General features: G+C 46.1%; 1 protein-coding gene across 1 annotated transcript in view; it reads right to left on the bottom strand.

Moving 5' to 3' along the window:
• SLC22A23 (solute carrier family 22 member 23) overlaps positions 1–22,669 on the bottom strand; it is a 190,703-nt gene that overhangs the window by 121,105 nt on the left and 46,929 nt on the right.

The following is a 22,669-nucleotide window of genomic DNA, read 5'->3' on the forward strand; positions in this document are numbered from 1 at the left end:
TGCCTTTGTCACTGCTCTATAAGTCCAAAATTACTTTAAAATGTTTTAAAAATATGATGAAAAAGGAAGTAGATTTATATTTCATTCAAAGAGTTAACAAAACGCAAGAGTTGTGGGCTTCTCTGATCAAGTTCTCTGAGGGTGGAGTGGCAGGAAAGGAGAAGGCGGGCCACAGGTGGGATGTTCCGGCAGTCCACAACAGGCTGGGCCACAGCACCTCCTTTGGGTGGAATTCTTGCTGTTCTTGCTGCCTGAAGGAGAAGCCCAACAAGGCACCTCTGGCAAATGCAATGTTTCCCACCAGTTATCCTAAAATCAAATTAAAACCGGATGCCGTCTACGACCAAACACCCAAATCACTGCTACAGCCCTTGACTTTGTAAAATCAAAATGGCTCGCTGGCCTAGACGCAGGGAGAGGGCAAGCCCGCCACAGAAACACAGAAGGGAGTTCATCAACAAAGAACAAAGGCGACTCATCCAACAAATGTATCCAGTGCTTTGGAACGTGAGAATCAATAGGTCAGGTGAAAGTGCTGGTGTCACAGAGCTCACATACATCCTCGTGGGGGAGGCCAGAAATGCAATACAATGCAATAAACAGAAACAACATGCCATAAACAAAAACATCAGAGTGGAAAGTGTATGCAGATCACAATGCTACCATCAATTGAAAACAAAAAAGAAAATGACAAGTCTTGGCGAGGATGTGGAGAAACTGAAACCCTTGTGGCCTGTTGGTGGGAATGTAAGATGGAACAGCCGCCCACTGTGGAAAACTGTGACAGTTCCTCAAAAATATAAAAATACAATTACCATATGACCCAGCCATCCCACTTCTGGGTATATACCTAAAACAAATGAAAGAAGGGACTCAGAAAGATATTTGTACAACCAAGTTCATAGCAGCGTTATTCACAACAGCAAAACACGGAAGCAACTCAAGTGTCCATCAACGGACGAATGGATAAGCAAAATGTGATCCATCTATACAGATATATGGATACAGCGGAACATGATGCAGCCTTGAAAAGGAAGAAAATCTTGTCATGTGCTGCAGTGTGAGGAACCTTGAAGACAAAATGCTAACTGAAGTAAATCAGTCACAACAAGACAAATATCATCTGATGCCACTTATGAGGTACCAAGCGTTGTCAAATTCATAGAGACGGAAAGCTGAAAGGGGGTTCCCAGGGGCTGCGGGGAGGGGGAATGGGGAGTTAGTATTTTTTGCAGACTAGAGTTTCCATTCTGCAAATGAAAAAGTTCTGGGGCGGAGGGCAAGGTGCGCAGATCACCTGAGGTCAGGAGTTTAAGATCAACCTGGCCAACATGGCGAAACCCCGTCTCTACCAAAAATATAAAAATTAACCAGGTGTGGTGGAGCATGCCTGTGATCCCAGCTACTCGGGAGTCTGAGGCAGGAGAATCACTGCAACCTGGGAGGGTTGCAAAAAAAAAAAAAAAGAGCAACACCACCACCACAGTTCTGGGGCTGAATGGCATGACGGAAGCACAATATGAATACGCTTAACTTTACTGAAATGTACACTTAAAAATGGTTAAGATGGTAAATGTTATGGGATGTGTTTTCTACCATAATTGAAATTGAAGTCTATGCAGAAAATTAGAGTAGGAGACTGACCAGAGAAACAAGCTGGTGAGCGCTGATGAGGCAGTCAGGGAAGGCCTCTCTCAGCAGGGAGGTGGGGCGAGGAACAGTCAGTGTCTCCACAGAGTGCTTGGCATCCTTTCTGTCTACTGCTCTCTTACTGCCCTGCCTCACCACCTTTTCAGGCTCACTACAGTCACCCCTCCTCCCACTCCATGACGCTCTACACTCCTCAGGATGGTGGAGTCACTCATGGAGATGGCCTAGAGCCTGTGCAGGAGAAAGTACAGGGATGAAGTTATCCTTCCTGACTTACCGAAGGATCAGAATCACCCCTGCAAAGCAGGCAGAAAAGGAAAGGGAGCTGGTATGTGCATTTCAGCCTGCTGCCAGCTGCTGGAAATCCGCCGCACAGCACCACACCTGTTAGTGGAGAATGGCCGTGCCAGAACCGGTCTCAAAGATTCGCTCTCATTGTTGCCTTCTGGCGAACTTCACAAAGCTGATGTGCCCACCCTCCAAAAGTAGTACTCAGCCAGTCAAAGGATGGGCTAAAATACAGAAGCGACATCATCATTTTGCATTTCAAAAAAGGCCTGGTTTGGGATGAAATGAACAGAATTCTCCCGGCACAGCATCACTGGGCCAGTTGCCGCCATCTGTCCGTGGGTTCATCCAAAACAGCAACCAGTGGTGGGCCACAGTCAGGAAAAGGAATGAGGCTCTCTCCATAACCTCCGGGCCCACATTAAACATCATATCCAATAACACCGAGGAGGAAAAGGCACTGAAGAAAGAAAGCAGGACTGCCTGGAAATTTTACAAACACTCAGCCGTCTCAGGTAAGTGGCCTCAATCACAGAATACTACTCAATCAGATTTCAAAAGATGCCCCTCTGTCAGAATGCAGAGAGATCTAACTAGATCCTGCATCCCTCTTCTCTGCCCCGCTCCCTCTCTCCTCCCTCCCCAAAGTCCAATTGAGTCCAAGTGCCAACCTAACATAAGAAGGCTAAGAATTCTGTTCACATCTACCATGACCTTAGTCCACAGGATCTCTCACGAGAAGAAATCCACACAGCTGGAGTGAACTCTAGTGCTCCCGGGGGGCCTAGAGTTCTGCAGTACACTTAGGGTTCGCTTGCAGGTTTCAATGTTATCTAAGAATAACCTAATGCAGAGATGTACACACTGGGGCCACTTTGGTTCTATTTCACTATCAGTCCAATGCACCAAAAGCTGGCTGCCGCTCAGCATCTCTGAGCCTGGTACGTATCAGTGGACCCCGACCGGGGCTATGGAGTGTACTAAACATCATCACTAAACATTTATATTCTAAACATCAGTTTCAGGTCCTACAGGCTTAAATAATATGCTGCCTATCTGCCAAACCACTGGCTTCTAATGCGGAAGCTGGAGTTCTGCCTGGAAGTCCCACCCAGAGATCTGAGGGAACCAGGACACTTACTGTTGATTTGGTGCCTCTTTTTCCATGAATTTGGTCAACTGCCTGAATGGAATGAAGAGAAATCATATCCTGACGCATTAGAGTGATGAAAAATTTCTCAAACTTACCAAAATGCCCCTGATGAGAGTATACAAGATCCGCCCTGTCCCTTCTCTCACGGAGCTACAATGAAAATAACAGCAGTGACTCGGGGAATCGACCAGTAACCGTAAAAGGAAAAGGCAGAGAGTGATTGTAGGTTATCATCCATTATTCACCATTCCCCTTGTGGGCTCATGAAGATGTGATTTGCACACAAATGTCCCCACCAACTCATGGAGACCTTATTCTGATTGATATCAATTCATTAATCAACACCTGTAGGATGTGGTTGAGCAATAGGTTTTGAATCCCACCAACTGTTCTGGCATCCATGCCAAATCCTTCTGGGTCATGAGGCTTTGTGAGAAATCTCAGCAAATTCCCTCTACTATTAGAAACACTTATGATACATCTCTGATATGTGGGAATTAGACTAAAAAGTCTATCCTTCCCAGCTTTAACAGTTTAGAATCACATATGTCTATCTCTTCTGCAATACTGCGGCACAGATTTTCATCATGTTCCATGAATTCATTCATTCATCAAACTAGTATCTAGATACGCATTCTGTGCCAGGGGCAAATCCAAGCACTGGAGACGGGGTGGAGAACAAGAACAATAAGGACCCTGCGTTCAAAGTGTTTCCTCTAGAGTGGGTGAGTGGTATGCGGAGATGCAAATACACAAATAAATGAAGGTATTTTAAGGTAGTGGTAGATGCTTTAAAAAAGGCTGGGTGAGACTAAAGAAATTGTTTGGGTACTGATTAGACTAGCTAGCCTGAGAAAGTTTCACAGGCATCAACTGAACAGAGATCATAGTGACAAGACCTGGCCAGGCCTGCAGAGGTCTGGAGGGGAGCATTTCAGGCAGAGGAAAAGCTGAGTACAAAGGAACTAAGGAGCAAGCGGGAGCTGAAAGATCCATCTGGCTGGACACAGTGCAAGATCAGGAGGGCCAAACCACGCAGGACAGCATGGGCTGCAGTGAGAAGTTTGGAATGCATGATGGAAGCTGTTAGAGGGTGTGGCAAAGACCACCAGTCATCGTCCAAGACCCTTCTGCCCTTCTTCCTACAGGCTCATAGCGGCACAAAACAAGACCACGTTCTCCAGCCACCCTTGCAATTGGGTGTGGATAGGCTGCTGAGATCTGGCCAACGGGATGTGAGAAGTGGTACCCATGACTTCTGAGCAGTGACCTGAAGGGGAAGGAGTGTTCCTTCTTCCTCTTTTCCACTACTCTGCTGGCTGGATTAGGACAGCAGAAGGGGCCTGGGCTCCCAGTGTCATGGGACTGCCACAGCAGCCCACGACTGACGATACTGATGATGGAAATAAACTCCAGTTTGTTTAAATCCCTGTTGTTCTGGTTTTAAGTGCTTTCAGAAGTGAAACTATTGCTAACTATATAGACAGTTTGATGCAGGAGAGTATAAGTTCTGATTCAGGCTGTATGAATATCACCCTAGTTGTAAGTGAAGAATGAGCTGTAGAGGTCTGAGCAGGAAGCAGGAAGATCAGTTAGAAAGCCATTGTGCTTAGTTTTCCAGGCATAAAATGAAAAGGCTTTGCCTCAAGGGGTGGCAGTGGAGACAGAGAGAAATTGAGGGACTCAGAATGTAATGTGGAGGAAGAACTGAGAGGATTTGCTGATCAAGGGAGAAACAGACAAGAAAGGGTGACTCTTGCCCATTTTTGGCTTCAGCAACTGCATGGATAATGGTTCTAGGGAAGGATGGCCCTGAGGATGTGGGAGGAAGGAGGGTTCTGTTTTGGCCACACAACCTGAAATGCCTACTGGACATCCAAGTGGAACATCCACAAGGCAGTAGCGTATATGATTTTGGAAGTCAGCAGGGAGGTCAGAGTTGGTGATATACACCTGGAAGTCCCTGGCCTATGGAGAGGTGAATTGGTGCCATGTTTCTAGCAGAGCAGACATGCAGAGAGTGTAGATGGAGAAATGTCAGGAACCCCAGATCCAACCTTTGGAGGGAGGCCAAAGGAAGGGAAAAACCAAGTGGGTGTGGTGTCATGAAAGCAAAGAAGAGGGTATGGTCAAGCTGGGTCAGACACTGCTGAGAAGTCGAGTTCAGATAAGCAAAAGAGAAAATGACCAATCCTGTGGCAGCCTGGAGGCTGTGGGTTATCTTATCAAGGGAATTCCACCTGAGCAGAGGGGATGATGGAAGCCTGAGTGGACTGAGGCAAGGATGGGAAGCAAGGTCCCAGAGGCAATGCTTGGGGCTCATGTTTGGAGAAGTGTTGCTGTGAAAGCGAGAAATGACACTACTGTCTCTAATTCTACTTGCTGCCTGAACTGAGCCTGTCCAATATAACAGCCACAAGCCATATGTGGTTACTCATGTTAATTAAAATGGTTTTAAATGACAAATTCGGTCACTTAGTCACTCCCGCCACATCTCAAGCACTCAATAGCACACATGCCTAGTGCTGGACTACTGGGCAGGGCAGGTAGAGAAAATTTCCCTTGATGCTGCAGGTTCTCTTGGGCGGCTCTGACCTAAACCCTCCTCCTCCTCTAAGTTCCTCTTTAAAACTGTTTATTATGCTTGGTTTGCCCCGTAGGATGATGTGAGCGGGACGATAGCAGAAGAAAAGCATGTTTCCCACTTGATTTTCCTTTTTTTTTTTTTTAATTGAGACGGAGTCTCGCTCTGTTACCCAGGCTGGAGTGCAGTGGCGCAATCTCGGCTCACTGCAAGCTCCACCTCCCGGGTTCATGCCATTCTCCTGCCTCAGCCTCCCGAGTAGCTGGGACTACAGGCGCCGCCACCACGCCCAGCTCATTTTTTGTATTTTTAGTAGAGACGGGGTTTCACTGTGTTAGCCAGGATAGTCTCCATCTCCTGACCTCATGATCTGCCTGCCTTGGCCTCCCACAGTGCTGGGATTACAGGCATGAGCCACCGCGCCCGGCCTGATTTTCCTTTTATAACTTAGACATGCGACAACCATTGCTCCACGCCTTTGTCCAAATTCTTCAGGTTCATGTTTACAAACTGTTTATAATAACTTTCAATGCTTGAAGAGGGCAGAGGTCTGCATAGCTTCTCAGGAGGTAATTATTCTCAGGTTTTCCATCGTTCCTTCATTCAGAGTTACCTCCTCAGCCCTCTGAAAAGAGGACAGGAACGAGGCAACGGCCTCTCAGGCCCTGGAGATGGGGTGGCTTCTCCCTGTGCCCTTCCCTCCTCTCCCTGCACTCCACACAGGCATCACGCACGGAAAAGCCAACTGTGCAAACATTCGCTTCCACTGTCACAAGGTGAAAAGGAAAAATGCCAAAAAAGAGAGCTTGGAAAAACAGCAGAAGAGCAAGACCTCCTGCAGAGAACATGAAATAAGAGCCGGCAGTGACCCCACTAAAGAAACGGAGAATAAGATCCAACCCAGAATGGGTCAGAGAACACCACTGCGTTTTAGGGTAACAATTACAAAGGAAAAGGGGGCTCGGGCACTGTAACATCCCAGGACTGCAGCTTGCACTCTCTGGGTGGTGCATTCTGTAATTCAATTAAATCCTTGCAAAGAACAAGATCCGTGTTATCACAGAGTCACCAGATACTCCCCCAACAACTCCGGGCACACATGAAAGTTCTCACAGTAATTCTTGTATGTGGTTGGTGGACTCTAGACTCATGGGACTCAAGAAGCCCTGGTGAAACACAAGAAAACTGAGCGATGATTCCAAAGACCATCTTTTCAGTGGCAAAACTGTCAAGAAGAGGAAGGATTTTGGTAAATTTCATTTATGGGAAATACAGATTTGAATGATTAGTTCTCCAGTTAACTTTTTCCAGGGATGCCTATTGCATCAAAGAGGAAATTATCAGGTTAAATTTGTGAAACTGAACAAACTATAACCGTTTCATGGACGCTTCTAGAATCAGAAGGGTGTGACCCCCTGAATGATCTCCCCCAAACAAAATGATCTCCCCCAAAGCAAAGCACATCACTTTGTACCTCAAAAAGCTGGCAGTGTTTCTCCACGGTCCACAGGGTAAAGAACAGACCCCTTGAGGTCTCCATGTCCCTCTGAGGCCTGCCCTGCTCTGGTCTACCTTTGCACAGCCCCCCCATGATAATCCCATGTCCCCTGGGGAGAGTCACATCCTGTTTGGCCAGGCTCCCTTGGGGAAGGGACTTCATCCTCAGATGCTGGAGAAAGCGGCCAGCGAGTCACAGAGGCAGCTGGACCATGGAGTCATGGGCAGGGGGCAGGTCTAAACCATACCGTCAACCCAGTGATGAAAAGCAGGCACCAAGGCGGGCAGGTATGAGGCAGGGAGATGGGTCACCAAGGTGGGGCTGGGCTCCGGGATGCCGGCTCTGGAAGTGGGTGCAAAGACTGCAGCCCTCTCTGGGCGTGTTCTTGGCAGTCTATAGAAGTTTTAAAATCGTATGCTCTCATGTCAGTGAAAATCTTAGTCTTATATTAATACAAGGGTATTCTCGATCATCTGGATGGGATGCCTGTAGCCCAGTGTGAACCTACAATAAGATTTTGGAGCCCACATTTTCATCTGGATTTACACTCACCAAAGGCCACATGTCACCATGATTGGCTGCACAAATGCAAGTCTAACAGGTATGAATAAAGTAGTAGCAGAATCAAGATCTCACATGTGTACGGCAAACCCTACTGAGCCTGAGCGTCAGGTGGGGGACCACAAGGACTCTGCCCATCCATCTTGTAAAGATCAGCTTCATTAGCAAGAAGAGTAACAGGCAATAATGAATGCTTCCAGTCTCAATGACAGCCAGAAATGGACTACATGCATATTTAATTATTAAAGTAATGCCACAAATCTAACTTTATCTTCAGGAGACAGAGTAGCGCTGCCATCAAGTGACACCCCATTACAGCCAATGACTGAGGCTTGCTCATGGAGCAGGCCAGAGTGAAATACATAAAGCTTGAGTATTCCACATCAGCAAAGCCTTAAAATCATTGCCGTCTCAGATGGCAAAATTATGCAAAAAGGCAATGCGTACTCTGGAATTACTCGAGTCAAAATGCCAAAATAGATTAAATATTAATCTGAATCTGAAGCTACATCTTTCTGCTATTCAACCCAACATGAGTCAATGGATAATTCTGTTTCAGGAAAAGACTGATGTCCATCACACAAACTCCTGGATTGAAATTATATTATACAGGTTTTGAAACAGTCTGTTGTTAATATTTTGGTTTTACAGTTATTTGGAAGTTACGACTCATGCAAATTCCTTACAAGATGATTGTACACATTTAAATAATACTCTAATAACATATTTTAAGTCAAAGAAAGAGAGGGCTGTTGGGAACAACACAGCAGTATAAACAGGGCACTGGAGCCAGCTGGACTCGGGACCTGGGGAGTTCTGTTTCCTCCACCTCTTAGTGATACCGAAGGGAAGTGCTGGGAAGGGAAGAGCTGGGTAGAGGAGGACATGGTCCCTGGCTAGGGTTCCACTCCACAGACCTAGGCGAGGACAGGCATTTCCTGCCCAAGACCACCCTGGCCTGCCACGCCCCCATCCTGTGCCTATGAAAACCCCGGAGGTGGCCAGGCACAGTGGCTCACGCCTGTAATCCCAGCACTTTGGGAGGCCAAGGCGGGCAGACCATGAGGTCAAGAGATTGAGACCATCCTGGCCAACATGGTGAATCCCCGTCTCTATTAAAAATACAAAAATTAGCTGGGCTCCTGTAGTCCCAGCTACTCGGGAAGCTGAGGCAGGAGAATCACTTAAACCCAGGAGGCAGAGGTTGCAGTGTGCGGAGATCGCGCCACTGCACTCCAGCCTGGTGACAGAGCGAGACTCCGCCTCAAAAACAAAACAACAACAACAACAACAACAAACAAACAAAAAACCCCAAGACCCTAGGAGGCAGACACACAGGCGGCTGGACACTGAGAGGAGCACATCAGCAGAGGAACACACAGGCGGCTGGACGTTGAGAGGAATGCACCGGCAAGCACCGGCATGTACTGGCAGGCTGGCAGGCCATCGACCAGCAGAATGACATGGAATTTGGTGGGGCAGTCAGAGGAGAGCCCAGGCCGCCAAGCAGCCCAACCCCAGGGAAAAACCATCTCCCTTCTGGCTCCCTCATCTGCTGAGAGCTACTTCCGCTCAATAAAACCTTGCACTCATTCTCCAAACCCAGGTTGATCCGATTCTTTGGTACACCAAGGCAAGAACCCCGGGATACAGAAAGCCCTCTGTCCTTACAATAAGGCAGGGGTCTGACTGAGCTAACACAAGCTGCCTACCGATGGCTAAACTAAAAGAGCACCCTGTAACACAGGCCCACCGGGGCTTCAGGAGCTGTAAACATCCACCCGTAGACACTGCTGTGGGGTTGAAGCCCACAGCCTGCCCGCTTTATGCTCCCCTAGAGGTTTGAGCAGCGGGGCACTGGAGGAGTGACCCATTCCCCTGTCCCACACCCTGCAAGGGCGACAAGGAAACTTTTCCCATTTTATTAGTAGGTAACCTTAGGCAAGTTACCTTCCCTAAGCCTCAGGTTTCCGTTTGTGAAATGAGTGCTCATATCACAGAATTACTGGGTGGATTAAATAGTTCCATAGCACTCAGCAGTAAAAAAGTTCACCTTTGCACAGTCCCCACGTGACAATTCCATGTCACCTATGGAGTCACATCCTGGCTGGCCAGGCTCCCTGGTGAGAGGGGCTCAGGGAAGGTGCAGTATACAAGCTCAGTAAGTGTTACCTCTGGCTTAAAGGCATCTCTAGCAAATTAGACAAGGTCCAGGAATCAGAAGTCTCAGTTTCCTTAACTGTAAAATGGGGCTATTTGTGGGAGCTACTTTACATGGTCACTGTGAAATTTACATCTCTCTCTATATATTTGTGTACAGCTATGTATGTATGTATGTATGTAACTCAGCATAGTTTCTGAACTTAGAAAATGCTTACTAAATAGATTATCATGGTTATCAAGGCACTATCATGATAGCCTCAATCCCTTTTTACTCCTTAATATCAAAACAGTGCTCAGCTACACAGCACCATGCTATACACACGCACATATGCTGGAGGGTGCCAAAACAGAGGTCTCAAGCCAAGATTCACTGCAGCTACTAGATGTCTAACTCTTACACTCCAGGGCTGTATATGGTTCTTTCTAAAAAGAGATAAGGGAATGACATAATGAGATATGAGACACAATCATGCTCCAAGCACTGAGGTCAGCCCAACGGGGAGCAAATGACCAAGAATGGGGAGCCCTGGGGCCTCCCAGCAAGCACTTCCCATGCAGTGAGGGTAGTCACACGCCCCCACCTTAACACAAAGGAGCCAGTACTGTTTACCAAAGAGGAGAAATCATCTTCTCCCTTGCATTCTTCTCCATCTCAGAGTCCTTGTTCACCCTGGGAGCCTTGTACACTTAGCAATGCCAGTTTGACATATTAAACTGATGTCAAGGAAGAAATAGGGAAAAACTCTACGTCCCATGGGAACTTAGCAAAATTTATTTATTATTTAAAACTGATATGGATGGGGAAATGAACTAGAACTAAATAGCCCTGCCCCCAACCCTGACAATCTGACTTTGGTTTGGAGGGAGTTCTGAGCCTCTTCCCAGAACTGACACAAAGCAAACAACAAGCGAGACATGCTTTCAAAAGGCAGAGGTTAGAGAGGACACAAGCACCTTTCAGCCAGCAAACAGGGGCAGGCAGAGCCAACTCTGCTTGGATACAAAGCACTCTTTTTTTTTTTTTTTCAAGAATCATCAAAAGCCCTGTGGAAGGAAATATGAAAAGAAAATAACAGCCCTTAATCAGAGACCCATTTTCTGGTCTCGGTGTTCTGTGCAGGAGGTTCAGAGGCCCTCTGAGCTGTCCCACTCTGTCACCTGGGAACACTGCCCTGAAGTGGAAGCCCTGCAGCTTCACCCAAGAGCGTCCCACCCCAGCTGCAGCCTTCCCTGCCTTCCCTGCAGCCACCCCAGCTGCAGCCTTCCCTGCCTTCCCTGCAGCCACCCCAGCTGCAGCCTTCCCTGCCTTCCCTGCAGCCACCCCAGCTGCAGCCTTCCCTGCCTCCTCAGGCTCCTTGACGTTGGTTTCTACTGGGGTAGAGATCTTAGCTTTAAGAACACCCAGGACACACACCTGTAATCCCAGTACTTGGGGAGGCCGAGATGGGAGAATTACTTGAGCCAGGAGTTCAAGACCAGCCTGAGCAACATCGTGAGACCTCATCTCTACAAAAAATTTAAAAAGTAGCCAGGCATGGTGGTGCATGCCTGTGGTCTCTCATACTCAGGAGGCTGAGGAGGGAAGATCCTTTGAGGCCAGCAGGTCGAGACTTCGGTCAGCTGTGACCACACCACTGCACTCCAGCCTGGGCAACAGAGCAAGACTCTGACTCTTAAAAATACAATAAAATACTAAAACCAAAAAAACCCAAAAAACACTCAGAAGACCCCTGAGTCTGACTTCACCATTTAGAGAATCGCCAGCAAGGCCCTGCTTCCAGAGTCTGGGCCAGTGCGAGCTGGGTTCCTACAGGCCTGGCTGCTGGACTTCGAAGGTTGTTCACCATGCAGAGGGAACGCCTCTTCAGAGGGGACCACAAACTCACATCACAAAATGTGTAAAACAAGGCACTGCTGGTCATTTCACACCAAATACTTGCTAAATCTTACATGGATTTTGGGCCAGCAAGTGGAATGTGGTTCCTGAACTGTTTTTCCCCCAGAAGAGCCATTTGAAAATACAATAAAAAAAATGAACCATGTGTTACTCAAAGTCAAGGCCCTTCCTCAAGCAGCCATTCATGTCCATCCTGAAAACACACATTCTCACACAGCCACGTCGCAAACAGGAACTGCCATCTGCCCCTCCAGAAGGAAGGCCGTGAAACCTTATGGCAGAACATGGCAAACAACAGGGCCAAGCCTACAGCTGTGTTACAGATAATGAGCAATGTCCTGAGTTAATATTTAACAATATGAACAAAATGTTTGCAGGCGTTTTTAGGGATTAATACAAGGAAGGGAAAGGGAGCGGTTGCATACAGATAAGATAAATCTTGAAAATGAGTAGCACTATTCTATTTCTTCAGTGGGTTTTCTTACCAATTAATGAAGCATTCTGTGAGTGACGGATACTCAGGGAGTTGGATAGAAGAGCCCCAGGAAGGATCTGTCCAGGAGAATTTTTTCTTGAGTTTATTGTCCTCTCCTACCCTTGAAATTGTTAAGACTTTCAAAATGCAATATATGATTGCATTTAGCTTTTTGAGGCGGAGTTTTGCTCTTGTTGCCAGGCTGGAGTGCAATGGCACAATCTCAGCTCACTGCTACCTCCGCCTCTCAGGTTCAAGCGATTCTCCTGCCTCAGCCTCCCAAGTAGGTGGGATTACAGGCATGCACCACCATGCCTGGCTAATTTTTCTATTTAGTAGAGGTGGCGTTTCACCAAGTTGGTCAGGCTGGTCTCAAACTCCTGACCTCAAGTGATCCACCCGCCTCGGCCTCCCAAAGTGCTGGGATCACAGGCGTGAGCCACTGCGCTCGGCCTATGATTGCATTTTAAAATGAATTTTAAAAGCTCTAAATGGATGCTATAAGAGAGATAATTTATTAAGCTGGCCACTGGAAAAACAATTATGAAGCAGATTCTTGCCCCCACCCACCAGTTGTTCTGCTATTCAGCCCTAAGCTACTAGACAGCCATAGTCCAAAGTTCCCAAGCTTGCTGCAAGCCTGGAGATTCCCTCACATGAGTGGGCCTTGTGGAAGAGGACACGACTGATTTTCTCAGTGCACCACTGGCGATTGCAGTAGGATGGTGGCCATCATGTCACAAACATGCAAATGTCCACCAACATTTCCCTAGAACTTCGTGATTTTACAGATGACAATAACAGTCATCCTGTCAGTCACCTGCCCAATCTTTCCTAGGTGAGGAAACTGACTTTGAGTAGTCAGCTACCTTGTTTAAGGTCACAGCTGGCAAGTGGGGGGCTTGGCTTCCAATCCAAGTTGGATTCCACCCAAGCATCTTCTCAACTGTTTCCGCATGATCACACACAAGTGTGTGCACTTGGGTGTGTGTTGATGAGAAAGAGGTTGGGGATATGGCAAGTCTTCACACACTGCCTTTCGGTATGGACGGTGGGACATCAGAACAAAACTGCATCTCTAACTCGACTCAACTGTATTAAATATAATTGAATATCCAGTTATTGAGACATGGGAATATCACGTTTCAGGTGACTTTAAGCAAAAACAGCCATTACCGACTTGCCTTCCCATTCAGTTTTTATCTCTCAATAATAATGAACATCTACCACTCTAAAAAAAGCAGTTTCTTGCACAACAATAGAAATATATTACTAAATTGTGCACACTTAAAAATGGCTGAAATGGGCCAGGCATAGTGGCTCATGCCTGTAATCCCAGTACTTTGGGAGGCTGAGGTGGATGGATCACTTAAGGTCAGGAGTTTGAGACCAGCCTGGCCAACATGGCAAAATCCCGTCTCTACTAAAGATACAAAAATTAGCTGGGCGTGGCAGCGCCTGTAGTCCCAATCACTTAGGAGGCTGAGGCAGGAGAATTGCTTGAACCTGGGAGATGGAGGTTGTAGTGCACCGAGATTGTGCCACTGTACTCCAGCCTGGGTGACAGAGTGAGATTCCATCTCAAAAAAGAAAAAAAAAGGTGAAATGGTAAACTATATATAATGTATATTTTACCACAGTAAAAAAAAAAAAAAAAAAAAGAGTAACTTTCTAAAATACTTGGCATGGGACAAGACAGTGCTTCTCTGGCGCATACACAAATTAAAACCTATACTTGAAATAATTCACATTACATTAATCACTACATGGAATTAAAGTTGCTTTGCCACACTTACCTCTGACCTACTGGGCAATCTTTGCTATGCCCAAAGGACATTTTTCAATGTCCCACATCACTTGACTCTGCTGTCAGCCCCTTCCTTGGCTCCCTGGTAACCGGCCTGGTCTGACTTTCCGCTGACCACACGGCCGGTCCCTCCCTGTCTCTCTCCACTGGTTCTTCTACTCCACCCATTTGTTGCTCAGCTCCACAGCCCTTGGGTGAGCTCAGCTCTGGTAGCCTTTAGTTGCTACCTTCATCCTGAGGACACAGGGGCCTTGCTCCTGAACTTCTGAATAACAAATCTCCTGGCAAATCAATCCTCTCAGATGCCCTAAGGCTCCACCAGCTTACCAGGTCTGAAACAGAAGTCATCATGTTCCCCTGGCAGACTCATGGGAGGAAGGGAGTGGTCAGTAGCTTCAAACTCTATAGGATTTAGAATCAGAATAGACTGCTTGGGCTGAATCCCTTATCTCACCATTCAGAGAAAAATGCCCTCTCTCCAGGTATCCAGGCAAGTCCCCTGGTACTCCTTCACCCTTCTCCCCATTCTTCAGTCATTGAGGCTGCGATTCTGCCTCCTCAGAGTCTTTCCTGCCCCATGGCCACAACCCTCATTCAGGCTCTTCTTCCTTGCCTCCCTATCACAGCAGCCTCCCAGCTGCTAGTTTGGCCTTCTTCTCCTCTTTAGCCTGCTCATACTGCAGCCTGAGACATTCCTCCAAAACATTCATCTAAAGGCTTCTCTTTCTCAACTGAGATCCTTCAGTGGCACCACTGCCTTAACGTCATGGAGGACAGGTCTGTGTGTGTTGTTCCATCCTTCTTCCTTGGCTTTGTTACTCATAGTTTAGATTCTAGCCAACCCCAATCACCCACACTACCCAGAGTGCACTAGGCCCCAGCCAACCCCAATCACCCACACTACCCAGAGTGCACTAGGCCCCAGCCAACTCCAATCACCCACACTACCCAGAGTGCACTAGGCTCCAGCTAAGCCCCAATCACCCACACTACCCAGAGTGCACTAGGCCCCAGCCAACCCCAATCACCCACACTACCCAGAGTGCACTAGGCCCCAGCTAACTCCAATCACCCACACTACCCAGAGTGCACTAGGCTCCAGCTAAGCCCCAATCACCCACACTACCCAGAGTGTACGAGGCCCTGGGTAAGCCCCAATCACCCACACTACCCAGAGTGTACTAGGCCCCGGGTAAGCCCCAATCACCCACACTACCCAGAGTGCACTAGGCTCCAGCTAAGCCCCAATCACCCACATCACCCAGAGTGCACTAGGCTCCAGCCAACCCCAATCATCCACACTACCCAGAGTGCACTAGGCTCCAGCCAACCCCAATCATCCGCACTACCCAGAGTGCACTAGGCTCCAGCCAACCCCAATCACCCACACTACCCAGAGTGCACTAGGCTCCAGCCAACCCCAATCACCCACATCACCCAGAGTGCACTAGGCTCCAGCTAACACCAATCACCCGCACTACCCAGAGTGCACTAGGCTCTTCCAGGATCTGAGCACCCACTGCAGATAGCAAACACCAATTCTCCCTGACCCCAAAGAACTCACAGCTCAGGAGTCTCCTCTGGTGCCCACCGTCCTAGCAGGGTGTGTCCCTGTCTCTTCACTCACTAAACTCTGAGTGAGCCTCTATGTCCTCAACACTCAACAATGGCGAGGGTTTAGTGCGTAATCAAGGAACCAACTGTCCATCCCCTGGCACCGGACAGGTCCTCACGTGTTCATGGAGCAAATAAGCAAAGGAGAAAATTGTGCTTCCATGCAGGTCATGAAAAACTAAAACTTAAACTCTTTGTAGCAGAGCCTATCTGGCAGGATGCACTGATTTCAGAAACAGTTATTGACAAGAAACTTTCATGGCTCTGCACCATTTGAGTTATATTTCTCTCTGTGCTCTCAGCCAAGAGTCTGTCTTTTCACTAACAGCAAGTCTTGGCACACCAGTCATGTTTGCTTCCCACCAGATACATTTGGATGTTTTCAAGAAGCCTAATGTTTTTTGGTTTTTTTTTTTTGTTTTTTGTTTTTGTTATTTTTTTTTTTTACTTGTTTTCAAGGTGACTGATTTATTTCCTCTTTTAATTTGCTTTTAAGAACACAAAACAAATTCAGCCCCAATATTGCTCTCTTACATTCCTGAACACTCTTTTCTGGTCGACTCAGCTTTTAGCTTCAGGTCCCATCCTGTCTGTCCAGGTGTGAAAAAAAAAAAACAACTCCCAGGGAGTGTAATAGGATTCCAGCTAGCAAACATGTGGTAAGAGAGGCGAATGGAGCAAGCAGGAAAGGATTTCCAGCAGGGGCCAGCAAGGGCAAGGTCGTTGATGTGAGGGCAGGGTCTGGAACCCTGGGGAAAGGGAAGCTGTTAACCATTAATCTTACCCTATCACAGCATCTCTTCCCAGCTCACCTTTGTAGAGCTGCACTGGTGCAGCAGCCACACAGTGAGGAAGGATGGAAGTCCAACAACTCTAGTTACTTGTGTGAACTTGAGACCGGCACATCTAGGAGGGGGTAAGAGGGAGGACCCTGGGTTTCACTGCCCCTGCTCCCACCCCAAGAAATCTTCAACATTGAGGAAGCCTAAAGGCTAAGCTAAGAATTCAAAAGTCATAGAATTCTAAAACTGGAAGTTATATTGGAGGTCAATAGTTTTCCATTCGTTTTCTCCATGAGTTATTCCAGGAAGGGATCGCACAGCTACATAAAACATGGTTTAAAATCTCATCCCCTTACTTTATAGAGATAGAGACACAAGCTCAGAGAGATCTCACAATCTGTCACGGTCACTGTCAGTCAACTGTGGAGTCTGCAGTCCAGCTCAGATCTCCTGATTTCCAGATCTTTTCAGTTCCTCTTTTAGAGTACTGAACAGCTTTGTTTCAAATGAAGCACAGACACACTACTAACATTCCAGTCTGGAAAAAACCTAGTCCGTAAGGTTTTGATGCACAGTTTAAGAACAACCTCCCCTGTAGGGAAAAGCATCCAAATACTCTAATTTTAAAATGCCCAGATATCTCTGAATATTTGCTACTATTTTCCTCTGATTTGGACATAGATCTGCCTTCACCAAATTCAAAACGCCAAAAGATATGTGCACTGGAAAGCTTATCTGTACATTTAGGCAACAGTTACATGTTTTCTTGCACAGACTTCTGGACAGAAGACTAGGCAGATGGGTCTCAGTGATGCCACTGGCCGCTTATTCTTTCTCTGTCCTCATATTTCCATTTTTCATATGCAGGTGAGATGACATATCCTTACATCTGCGTTTATTCCAGAGAAATGTCTATAGAAAGAAAAGTCCAGATTCTGGCTAACATATAGGTAGAGATAGAGAGAAAGGCCTGAGCACATTTTTATTTGAAGGACTGGCACAACTTTGAGAAAAATCAGTCTTCAGTGGCACGTTGTGGCTCCCTGCTGGATGGCTCACCCCTCCAGGCTCAGACCCATGACCAGTGGCCCTGCCTAACTGGCCACTGCAGCATCCTCGCCTTCCCAGGGCTGGAGCTGCCTCACCAGACACTTCTATTCTTACTTACCCCGCAGTGAGGCCAGAGGCTCTGACTGCTCAGAGGTGGGACAGAGCAGACTGTAGGGTACAGAGCAAATGCCGTTCCTTTTTGCTTAGAAATTTATTCCTTTGCTTTTCGCAGTTTGCCTACAGGGTTAGTATCGTGTTTCCAGTGAAGAAAATGACCAAAAAAAAAAAAAAAAGATTTGTTGGCCGGGTACGGTGGCTCATGCCTGTAATCCCAGCACTTTGGGAGGCCGAGGCAGGAGGATCACGAGGTCAGGAGATGGAGACCATCCTGGCTAACATAGTCAAACTCCGTCTCTACCAAAAATACAAAAAATTAGCCAGGCAAGGTGGCGGGCGCCTGTAGTCCCAGCTACTCGGGAGGCTGAGGCAGGAGAATGGTGTAAACCCGGGAGGCGGAGCTTGCAGTGAGCTGAGATCCGGCCACTGCACTCCAGTCCGGGCGACAGAGCGAGACTCCGTCTCAAAAAAAAAAAAAAAAGTTCATCAAAGGCCTTCGGTAAACTCTGACTCATTTCCTTGGTGGAAAAAGCCTTGTGAATGGAGTTGGTCCTACCGGGAGAAGGTCTTTTTGCCCTGAGAACTTGCTGCTACTGGGAAGGCCCACGTATCTGAAGATGGGGAAACCGGGTGGAGAGAAAGAGATGACTGAGCACATATTCATGTGAAACTTTCCCTTCAACAAAACTCAGAGCAAATGTTTGCTCCCCAGAAGCCCACAAAGTAGCTGAAGCCATTTCTAGTTGACATTGGCAATCTCCATTCTCTTCATTCCACACTTCGACAACCCACTCCATGGAGCCATTTGGTTCAGTCCATTTTTTTTTTTTTTTTAAACATATATAGCATAGTGCTGACGCTTAACGATCCTGTTGACTGAAATATGTTGCAAGCAATATTAGTTCAGGGAAATATCAAAGCATAAAAATACATGGGATAGTGAGAAAGAAAAAGCCAGCCAACACCAGCACACTAGAAATTACTCAATCTCTTTTGTAAGTGTCTAAAACCATTAGCGTCATGTGAAAAAGGGACCAGCACCCCGCCCAGAGCAAACTCAAACTCTGAGTCTATTACCAGTTAAGTCAAGACTTGGTTTCTACTTTTGCAAAGTAATCAGTAACTGAGTCGCTGTGAAATTTCTGGTTGCTCCTTGATCTTGTGTAACAGTTATCCAATTATTTAGGCTGTCTAGGTTTAAGGAGGGTTATTATAATAAGAACATCTTTGAGAGACTTTTTCAAGAAAATCGCTCATTGTTAGGAAAAAAAAAAAAAAAAAAAAAAAACCTTTCATTTGCCCACAGTAACTAAGGTTTGGTCTCTCAGCAAAAGTTATTGTTCATGATTTCAAACTGGGAAAGTGTAGTTGGGGGAGGCAGTTAGAAGTGGAGAGGGAAAGGGCAGAGATCAAGTTAGAAGAGACATTTTAAAACAGTATTTTTTATTAAAAAAAGTTCTCTCTCACAGGACTTACTACATCCAACATCAAATCAACTTAAAAAAAGCATCATCTCTCATGGCTCCATGTGAAGAAAGCACATTCTTCACAGTGCTCTATTACCTTGTCTGTGATACTGTGGATGCTGGCTAGGAAAAGGATGCATACCACAACAAATCGCGTCCGCCTGTGCTGAGAAGCGCCCATTTCTTAGGCTGAAAATAAGACTGTATTTTCTTTTTTTTTTTTTTTTTTTTTTTTTTGAGACGGAGTCTCGCTCTGTCGCCCAGGCTGGAGTGCAGTGGCCGGATCTCAGCTCACTGCAAGCTCCGCCTCCCGGGTTTACGCCATTCTCCTGCCTCAGCCTCCCGAGTAGCTGGGACTACAGGCGCCCGCCACCTCGCCCGGCTAGTTTTTTGTATATTTTAGTAGAGACGGGGTTTCACCGTGTTAGCCAGGATGGTCTCGATCTCCTGACCTCGTGATCCGCCCGTCTCGGCCTCCCAAAGTGCTGGGATTACAGGCTTGAGCCACCGCGCCCGGCCCAAGACTGTATTTTCATAAACAAATAGGAAAATGTGATCTATTGCTTCTTTTCTTGGTCCATGCCCTTTGCCTTGCTAAGTCAGTTTTTTTGACCGCCTCTGTGTGTGTGTGTGTCCAGAGGCCACTGATCCAGCCCAAATGTATTTAGAAATGAGTTCAGTGTCTCACAAACGTCTTAAAGGCCACTACTGTGCCTGGGAAATCCACTGAGCTTGGCTTGTTCTCTCTTGCTCTTGCCAACGTGCACTCTGCTTCCATGCAAACACTCCTTAGGAAGATGCCAGTAATCTCTATTTTATGTACTAATTACACAACCACATCTCCCTTTGGCGACTTAAGGGAAGCAAACGTAAAGTGTAGAGTATTTAACTGGAATGTACTTTAGAAAAACTCCAAAGCAGAAAAAAAACCTTCAGCAGCCTTGCACAAAACTTCCACAAGTCAGCAGCATTTCTCAAAATGAAGAGTCCACCCTTACGGCAAGCCATACAAGCATCTAAAACTGCAAAAATCATTACTTTCCCTATTTACATTGCCAAGCACCTGCAAGACTAAAAAAAGAATGCTATCCAGTCCTGTTCTGAGAAAGCACAGGCCTTTCCAGCAGATGCATTAAGTGAGATAAAAACCTTATGGTTGGAGGAAGAAAAGAAGTTGGGGCCATTACAAATGTAACTTCCAAATAATCAATGCTTTATTTAAAACTTTAAAAATCAAAGTTTTAAACTCCCCTTTAGAGTCAAGAAGTACTTCAACCCTGTGACCTGGCTTATCAATAACTTTCTTCAAGCAAAACAAATTACCAAACATTACGTAGGCATAAATACTGCTGTGTGTAAAATGCTAGCAAGTACATTAATTTGGATATTCAGTGACTCTGCTTTATTGACTCAGCTTTATTGACTGGGAGTTCCTGTCTTAACTTCTTGCCACCAGCCTCTGCCTTCTCCCAAGACTGCCACATGTGCAGAGACATGAGTCATCCCAACCATATCCTACCCCAATCCCACCTGCCCTTTATGACTATTTCCTTGTTAAATTCTAATTCTCCCTTTATTTCCTTCTGATTATTCTCTCTGAAGCTTTGCTCTTTTGCCATCTCTTAACCAACTCTCCCAAATTATCATTGTTTAAATATTATCTCAATAAACTCCGAGTCATCATTCACAGCCCTTTGGTTTAGTTTAGTTTAGTTGTGTAACCCCAAATACTTTATTAGGTCTAACAGTGGGTCAATTACTTGTTGATACTTGGGACATTTTCACTGCAATGGCATTTGTCATGATGTTTATTTAATTTGTGGTCCCAATCCAAGAAAACATGACCATTTATTTACGCCCTGCTTTATTGCAGGAAAAAACCTAAGGCTGCTTATATTAACAAGATACACACAAAATAACACAAATTATGGAGAAAGAAAAAAATGGGACAAAGCAGAAATTAAAGTAGGGAAGTTAAGATGAAACTAGGAGACAGGCCAGAATTTAAAGCCTGTGTTATCAGGCCCGCACACAAATATGTACATCAGTGGTTGAAAAATTATGGCCCACTGGCCAAATTTGGCCCACCATCTGCTTCTATAAATAAAGTTTTATTAGAACACAGCCACATCTGCTCATTTACATATTCTTTATGGCTGCTTTCAGGCTACAACAGCAGAGTTGAGTAGCTGTGACAGAGACCATATGGCGTGCAAAGCCTGAAAAATTTCCCACATGGAAAAAGTTTGCTAACCCCTGGGTTATATGATTCTGTGCCTAGGAGATTGGAGCAAAGCAATCTCCTAGGGTAAGTACATTCTTTGTATGGTTCTGAAGTGGAAGAGAACTTTCTGCTATAAAGAGCTCACTATGTAATCTAGTGAAAACACATCTTCAACATAATATTTTGTAGTAAATATAGCAACTGGCTTCAGAGGTCAATGGCATGATGTCACAGTGCAAGTCAGTAAAACAATTCTATGAATATGTGAGGTGGAAACCTGGTCTGGCTTCATTCATGGATAGTCTCTCCAGATGGCAAATGCCAGCTACACAGGTAGCCCTTCCCTACCCTCCTTCCTTGCCACTAGCAGACATGGCTAATGGATCAAGATGTTCTCTTCTGCTGAGCCCCGAAGTTATCTTAGAAGTCTTCTCCCCGTTCTCTGGCAGCTTCAGCCAGTCATTAGTAGTTGGCATGCAAGATAAAACCAATACACCATATTTGCGGTAAGGCAATTTTCCATGAACACTCTCTTGCCTGGGGGTGGCAAGACTGAGGTTATCCTCTCTGCAGAGCTCCTGAAACACAGCTATTCTGTTTTGTCCCAGCGCAGAGCTGTCCCCTTTGATGGTCATCCATGTGAGAGGACTGGATTGCCTTCCCCCTGTGAGAATCGAAGCCTGGCAAGGACGGCTGCCTGGAGCAATGCTCCCAGCACACCTGCACACATGTGGGCCAAGGCACTGCCTGAGGGCAGGACCAGGAGGCTTCTGCAGAAAAGTGCTTAGACCTGTCCCTCTGCACAGACTGACAGGGGTCAGGGCCATAGACAATGGCACAGGCATTTTGCCTGGGGAGATTCAAGCCCAATACTCACATTATTTATTCAAAGAAACAAAGTCCCCAACCACCATCACCCAGGCCCAGTCATCTTGTCATTCATATCTTCCTAAAGAACTTCCCAAGAGACAAGAGTTCGAAGATAAATGCAAGTAAACTGGAAAAGGTGATTTTTAAGAAACTACAGTTCAGTTAAACGTTGATGACAAAACAGCCAACTATGAATCTAGAAGAATATACCGGTAGCCTTTTTCTGTGTCTGCTCCTTCCTGTGACAATAAAACTATGTCCTGAATTGATTATATTTCTAGTGGAACAAAAATTTTAGCTATCTAAAAGAAGTATTTAAAATGCAAATTTAAAAGAATTAGAATTGTTCTTATTTTGTCATACTAGAAATTGCTACTTAATCTATATCTGACTCTTATGCATGTTGTCAAAGAAAAAGAAAAAGACAAAATATATGGTAAATCTTACAGTATTCCCAACAGATCTTTCCA

The sequence above is a fragment of the Trachypithecus francoisi genome, unplaced genomic scaffold, assembly GCF_009764315.1.
Source record: "Trachypithecus francoisi isolate TF-2019V2 unplaced genomic scaffold, Tfra_2.0 Lachesis_group10, whole genome shotgun sequence".
Taxonomy (NCBI): Eukaryota; Metazoa; Chordata; class Mammalia; order Primates; family Cercopithecidae; genus Trachypithecus; species Trachypithecus francoisi.